Below are 8,061 nucleotides of genomic sequence, written 5' to 3'. Positions count from 1 at the left end.
ACGAGTTAGCAAAGCTGTGAATTTTTTATTCCAAGTAGAACGACTATTAAGCATTGAGTTATTGATTATATTTCAATACAATTATACTTTTCGGACATTTTAATTTTTCCGGACACTTGGAGTAATTACGGTATAGATTTGTATTGTTTTGTCCGCTATCAAATATATTGTGGATGTTCTGAGTCCAAACTAGTTCTAATGGGTATACGTGTCTGTGATACATGTTTGATACGTATGTCCTTTATATTCTGAATTGTGATTTCAAGTAAAGATAGATCTCCGCTGTGTCCATAGGGCCAGACTAGACATAACATGCGACAACTGTTAAACGAATCAATCAACAGTTCACCATATGTTACTGTTTTGATTTAAGTCCAATATATTGTTGAAAGTAGTATTTAAATATTGTTTAACACTTGTTATTGGGCTACTCGATTTTCCTACGTAATTGTTACTGATTAACAGTATTTGTTGTATATACGACATTTAGACTAAGCTTATACACGACATTTACACTAAGCTTATATACGACATTAAGACTAAGTTTATATACGACATTATGACTAAGTTTATATACGACATTTAGACTAAGTTTATATACGACATTTAGACTAAGTTTATATACGACATTATGACTAAGTTTATATACGACATTTAGACTAAGCTTATATACGACATTTAGACTAAGCTTATATACGACATTAAGACTAAGCTTATACACGACATTAAGACTAAGCTTATATACGACATTTAGACTAAGTTTATATACGACATTAAGACTAAGCTTATATACGACATTAAGACTAAGCTTATACACGACATTAAGACTAAGCTTATACACGACATTTAGACTAAGCTTATACACGACATTAAGACTAAGCTTATACACGACATTAAGACTAAGCTTACACACGACATTTAGACTAAGCTTATATACGACATTAAGACTAAGCTTACACACGACATTTAGACTAAGTTTATATACGACATTTAGACTAAGCTTATATACGACATTTAGACTAAGCTTATATACGACATTAAGACTAAGCTTATACACGACATAAAGACTAAGCTTATATACGACATTTAGACTAAGTTTATATACGACATTAAGACTAAGCTTATATACGACATTAAGACTAAGCTTATACACGACATTAAGACTAAGCTTACACACGACATTTAGACTAAGCTTATATACGACATTAAGACTAAGCTTATACACGACATTATGACTAAGCTTATATACGACATTATGACTAAGTTTATATACGACATTTAGACTAAGCTTATATACGACATTTAGACTAAGCTTATATACGACATTAAGACTAAGCTTATACACGACATTTAGACTAAGCTTATATACGACATTTAGACTAAGCTTATATACGACATTAAGACTAAGCTTATATACGACATTAAGACTAAGCTTTACGCAATAGCATATACAACCATTTGGACAGATGATGTATCTATATTTTACTTAAATTTGATGTAACTTCATCAGACGTCATAAAGTCAGACACCGAATACATATTGACAGTTCACAACACAGTGAATAAACGGTTAGCACATATTACCATGGTATTTAAAAAATAAGACACTATCGTTTCGTTTTCAAAGCAGCCAAAGACTGCACCTACTGCTTAGAATTAGTTTTTTTCTTTGACCGTTATTTATATTTCAGTTACGAACATCCGTTGTTATCACTGTAGTTTTGAACGTAAATTCCCACTAAATGCAAAAAGGTGTCACTTGACTTATTTCATGTTTTCGAGAAAAACTTATATACACTTTTCAACAAGCTAATTATAGAAATTGACCTTTGGAAATGATTATGTATATTTAATACATTTTGTTGTATGGTTCTTTAGATTACTTTTTACACTATTGTTACTTCTGTGGAAGAGGATGATACGTTGCAAATTGAACCCGCTTGCACTCATATTTTCTTTGCCACGTAAATACCAGTTCAACAATGAACATAGATCCGACAGTAAATATTGGCCTTTTCCAACGCCAACCATATGTTCAAGTAATTAATCGTGTTTTATAGCAAAACATTCTTAATGACACATTTAATTGGGACCTTTCTGCATGATAAATAAAATTGTTATTGACAGCTCAACAAGATCATTGGTGTGGTGTTTCGTTTTTAAGGTCGTAAAACATAAAAACAAAATAGATTATATAAATGTAATTTTACAATGCGACACTTTTCATTCACAGAACAACTATAGGTATATATAGTTGCTCTATGAATGAAAAGTGTCGTATTGTAAAATTACAGCCATTGTTGCGTATTATTATTGTATATAACAAGGTGAGTATTGAATAGAACAATATGCTGCTTTTAACAGTAATGATGCACAGATTGTATAACATTTATAGTAACACCAGTAATGCAATTTATATTAATTTGTTGTATTAATACAGTTTCTGTCTATAGTGAAATATGCATACTTATAGAATAATTATTAGCATGTTACACACACACATTATATTATTAAATTTATTTTATCTGGTTAATGCAATTAAGATTTTATGATGTTTTTCATGTTTGTATTTTGTAAATATTGACATTGTAAAGTTTCACATGTTTTGCACCGTACATTCTACAAACAACACAATCGTTTTTTCTTAAATGTAAGAATGCATATTTACATTGATTCCAACTAATACAATATGTATGGCTTGCAAAAAACAATTATTTGTACCAAAACCAGTTTTCTTTCTCAGCATCTGCATTGAGTGAATTTTGTTTTTGAACGTTCTCACAGATTTTGATTTTTCAAGCAAGTTGAACTAAAGATTATAAAACCCACATGAGGCCCAATTTAGTTACCTCATATAAGTCTCAATTTAAAAGCCCATTATGTTCCAATCAAACACACCGATGTGGGCATATTATGGACAATACGCAAGGCGCTCATGCACAATGCCCTGATTATTAAAATAACGCACTTGAATTCATTACTTCCAATTAAAAATCACAAAATAGTGTATATAATGGAAACACGATTTATTGTTTAACTTAGACCAAATAAGCAGAACGTTAAAGAGATGAATTGGACACAATTATGTCGGAATAGATAAGCACACACATAAAAAGATGATTTGGGCAAAATACTAAAACAACTATAATACTTGTATTGTGGAAAAAGCAGCAAAATATTAGCAATGTATAGAAGAGATGATTGGAGACTTAATGGTCTGTTTGATGGTGGAGTATAAGTTAATTTGTTTAAATCAGGGAACACGTGCAAACATGCATGCACATCATCTTCAGTCGTAACAATAAGTACTTAACTGCTATACTTCTAATTAGAACTAATAAATGAAGGTAAATAATGAAAACACAGTAAGACTAAAAAATAGAAAACTATATTGCCTGAAACAAATCTGAACACATTTGCACACACGTAAACTCAATGCAATTGACGAAATACAATACATGTGTTAACAGATGTGTACATCAATAATAATGGCATTGTGGAAATACACAAGTAAAAAACTATTCAATGTTAAAAAGAAAGAATACGTGCGAATACGAAATGTTGAGTATAATGGTTAACAAAGAAAGAGTTTGTTTACTTTAGACACACACGCAAAACAGCAAAGAGTTAAGAAGAAACAAGTAACAATACCAAACAAGTTTATAGGTTGAGAACATGATAACTTAATTAAATAAAGAGGTGCAAAGTTAGTCCAACTGTAAACAAAATGATTAGTTTGAATAGCGAATACATGTCACACTAACGCAGAAAATATATCGATACTCATAATACAAATCACTTTAATGCTTGAAACAAGTTCGTACGCTGTAAAATAACTGTGAAGAAGTCAGGATATATTTATTGTCAACTCAATGACGTCGTTTCCAGAGTATCCAACAATCATCTGGCTTGTGTCGTCATTGACGTAGATTGATCCAAGGCGGGATATATCAAGCTTTATGGTTTTGAGAACTTTCTTGCCCTCCGTGTCAACTTGACTTACAATATCGTCACCTAAGACAAACACCTGTCCGTTGGCTGTCACGAGTATGTTATCTATGAAATTAGACGTTTTAAATGCAGGATCCTGGAGGTTGGCTGTGACTGCTCCATCCCTTGATAGTGTGCGGAGAATGCCATTGAACCTTTCCGTCACATATACCTTCTTTCCGTCAGGGCTCACCCCAACACCTACAACTAATTATGTACGTGATGAATTGACTTAAAGAATAACAAAAGCTCAATATTGCTAATTACGAAATACGTCGAACTCTAGATCAAAACAGAAATGTTAAATATAAATCCAGACATTTTATTTTTTGTTGGGATTGAGTGATGTGCATTTTTTTTAATTAACATCACGCAGCATCTGGCACTATTTATATAAACATCACTTTGTTAAATATATACAATTATTTTAATAAAACATAGCTTTATAATTTTAAATAATTAACGACACAAACCAGTTGGAAATATTTAGACAAACATAACTATGAGAAAGTCATCAAAACAATATAAATTTCGTTATAACTAACATCATCATTCACACGACTGTCACTTCAACGGGAGTATCAACTTTAGGCAATTAAGATATTGTTTCCATGTTTGCAAATATTTACAAATATTTGCTATTACACTATATTGATAAAACATTACACAATGTATAAAATATCATACATAGTTCATTTTTCCTTCAAACATTATATCCAACTTAATCCGGGTTTAGAAATAAATTAATGAACTATCAAACAACGTTATATATAAACTAAACGGTAATTATGGTGAAAAACAATAAGTAATGAGATATATTGAAAGAAAACAACACCTAAAAGGGCAGTAAAATAGATTGACGAAACAATAAAAGTTCTAAAATACCGTCATTAAATGCTTTTTATTGATATATTTAAACATTGAATCTAAAACTCAAAAATAATAAAATGAAAAAAGTAACCATGAACAGGGCTCGAACCACTGACCCCTGGTGTCCTGGAGTAAAAAGAGTAAAAAGTCTCCCATTTGGACCACTCGGTCATCCATGCTCATACAATGAGCATTGTATATTATACTTTATATAGCAATCCTCGAAGTTTACACACAATAAAACGACAACAACAGAACTCTCCAAATTACTTGATAGACATACTCAGTAAAATGTCATTACCGAATATACTGCAAATATGAAAACTAAACAACATTAAAAAAGTAATATAACAGTCATGAAATTTTAATCAATATAAACTAATACTTGTAAAAGAATACGGTATTTTAGAACTTTTCTTTTTTTCGTGATATATAGCAATCTGGTTGACCGCCCTTTTAATACAGTCAACTTTTTTTCTGAAATCAAATGTTATAATCAATAAACGCGTATGAACCCAGTAAAAGCGTTTTTTGTATTGATTCATGGGCTATTTTGAAAACGTCTTTGTCAAAAAGTAGGTAAATGTCTGGGTAAAAATGAGATCAGGTGATGAGGGCTTGGTAAAGTATTCGAAAACATCATCCGTGCAAGTATCAACGTTTTGTAGGAAGCAAACTTGATGATAGACGAAACGCGTCATGTTTGTTTAACACAGTATTCGGTCTATTTAAAAATAGTAAGTCCATGTCAATGGCAAAATGAGGTCCAGTGATGTGAATATATTTACAGTGTTTAAATACATCAGTTGCGCATTATTACACTTTGTTGGAAGCATTACTGAATTTAGACCAAACGCGTCATTTTCGGTTAACCTCGAACGGACGAGCTTACCAATGGAAGAACGGACAGACGTAGTTAAAACGGACAGGCCAATCGCTAAATGACTACCTACATCTGTAAATACTGCGAGGATACAATCCAGAACGTTATCGAATGCTTGTTATTACTTTTTTACTGGTATTTTAACAGTTGCATGTACTTAATGTTTAGGAACTGCAATATACAACAGAAGCACGTAACCATTCTTTGCTCCCCATGTATCCTCATATAACGTATTAACTTTCTGCCCATCCAAGGTGTATTGATCCACTGAAGAACCGGACGTTACAAAAAGGTCCTCCTGGTGAATCGCAATACCGTTACAATCATGTTTAAGTTTTAGTCTCTTAAACATTTCAATATTCCCTTTATCGACTCATAAGAAGTAATTCTCGTTAATGGATCGCAGGTAACCAACAGTCAACGCCACCTCGTTGGTGGATATGGTACACATTGACAACGGGTAACCAACTAGTTCTGTTTGCATTATACAATTGTATGTCTTATCAAGAAGTTTCACGCACTTATTTTTGTGGTCTGCCATGATGAACTTACCATCGGACAAAAAGCATATACCCCTTATGTAACAGTCGTTGTAATCAGTCGATGTTCGCACTTTGTATCGTGATCTGCCCGTAACGCTTACAATCTTGTTAGAGTCAACGAAATGATGTGACACAACTTCGAGATTTGTTATGCTTCCGAACTCTGTACAAGATGTAATCAACTGCTCTAAATCTTTGTTGAGGTGAAATTCTATGGCAGCATTTGTAGTTACTTTTTGAAGAAAAAAATCTGTCGATGCGGCTTTTTCTAAACATTTTCTGTACATTATAAACGATCGTTCAGGAAACGTCTCGTGTATGTTAAACCCCTTTAACATGGCAATACATTCACAACAGCGTTTTCTTTTATTTTTCAAATCATTTTAAATTGTGAATGCAACTCTTCCAATTTTCTTTTTCTAATGTGTTGCAGTCGCTCTAAATTGTCGTTTATTCGTCGACGAACATCAACTATTTCTTTCAAAACATTTTCGTATGACGTTTGGAGAGATATAATATTTTGTTCTCCTATTTTCACGATATCCTCTAAACGATACATTGCTGATTCAATACTTGTCTTCATTTGAGCTACGTCCATGGGTCGTGTGGTAGATTGTACCTTGTCACTCAATAGAACTACCTGACTACATTGCCTGAAACATTTATATTGTTAACAACAATTAACAATTATTTTGCGTATATATTTTTTATTTTATTATATTATGAATTGTATATTATTATTTTGATTATAACATTTTGTTTAAAAAAATATATATATTATTTGTATAATGATGTTTAATGACTGTAATGATAATAATACTTAGTATTAATTAAACAACTGCTATTATTTTTTCTTAAATATCATTTTTGTCGGGCAATTTCTGGTCACGTGTGTCTTTATGGACATATTCCACACCGGCGCCGTGTATTAATATCTGAACACATAGTTTGCTTTGGTCTATCAGATGTTTACACTGTCTGATAATTTACATTGACTGAATTTACTTACTTGTGATTACGGAGCAGACAGACGTGACAGAGTAGCTTTTCATCATCTTCACAGAACATCGTCAGTTTCTCAGTTAAGTGTTCCTCACATAACTCAAGTCCATCATCCACGGTTTAAGTTACAGGCCAATTGTCACCGTCCCCTTCCTCACTTACTACATGTTCCTTGAGGAACTTATTATGCGTTAACACAACTGTCGCAGAAATATGTTGAACATGTTTGACAATTAAACCGTCCTTCTGTTTATATGCAATCATCTTCGCAGATAGAACAGCACACCTCGTAAACAACGTCTGAACCTTTTTGTTGCTATGTTTGCAACCTGACCGCCATTTTCGTATGAATCCACTTTCGATTTCCCAATATCCAAAACGTGTCTACGATAGTGTTTATCTCCGATAGGTTACCTTCGTTTAGGCGTGACATATTGTTCTGTTGGTTTACTCAGTATTCTACATTGCAATTATATCTGTATCATGTTTGAATAAATATTTAGTCTGCAGAAATCAGGTTATATATTTGTCGCGTAATTTTGTTAAATTTTTAGTGATATGATAATTATATACAGACGTTCACACAATAACAGATAAACATGTATATAATGATAAAATTGTATGATAATGAATTACAATTAAAAATATGAATTAAATTTAATGAATGAAGGAGTCTGTCCATGTTTTATGAAGACATCTTGATGTGTCTAAAAGCTTGTTTTCCTTGAAAAGGTATCATAACGTCCTTTTTATATACCAAAGTAAATCATGCTGT

At 32.1% G+C, this 8,061-nt stretch overlaps 1 long non-coding RNA gene across 1 annotated transcript; it reads right to left on the bottom strand.

Moving 5' to 3' along the window:
- Positions 1–2,581: 2,581 nt before the first annotated feature.
- LOC127839445 (uncharacterized) lies at positions 2,582–7,667 on the bottom strand. The gene is made up of 3 exons (XR_008030353.1): positions 7,294–7,667; positions 5,941–6,937; positions 2,582–4,196 (listed from the first exon to the last, which is right to left on the bottom strand). It is a non-coding gene; the product is annotated as an uncharacterized LOC127839445 (long non-coding RNA).
- Between the last annotated feature and the right edge of the window lie 394 nt (positions 7,668–8,061).

The sequence above is a fragment of the Dreissena polymorpha genome, chromosome 7 (assembly GCF_020536995.1).
Source record: "Dreissena polymorpha isolate Duluth1 chromosome 7, UMN_Dpol_1.0, whole genome shotgun sequence".
NCBI lineage: Eukaryota > Metazoa > Mollusca > Bivalvia > Myida > Dreissenidae > Dreissena > Dreissena polymorpha.
Note: the sequence above shows the minus strand (reverse complement) of the source record. Positions and strands in the feature narration are given on the sequence as shown.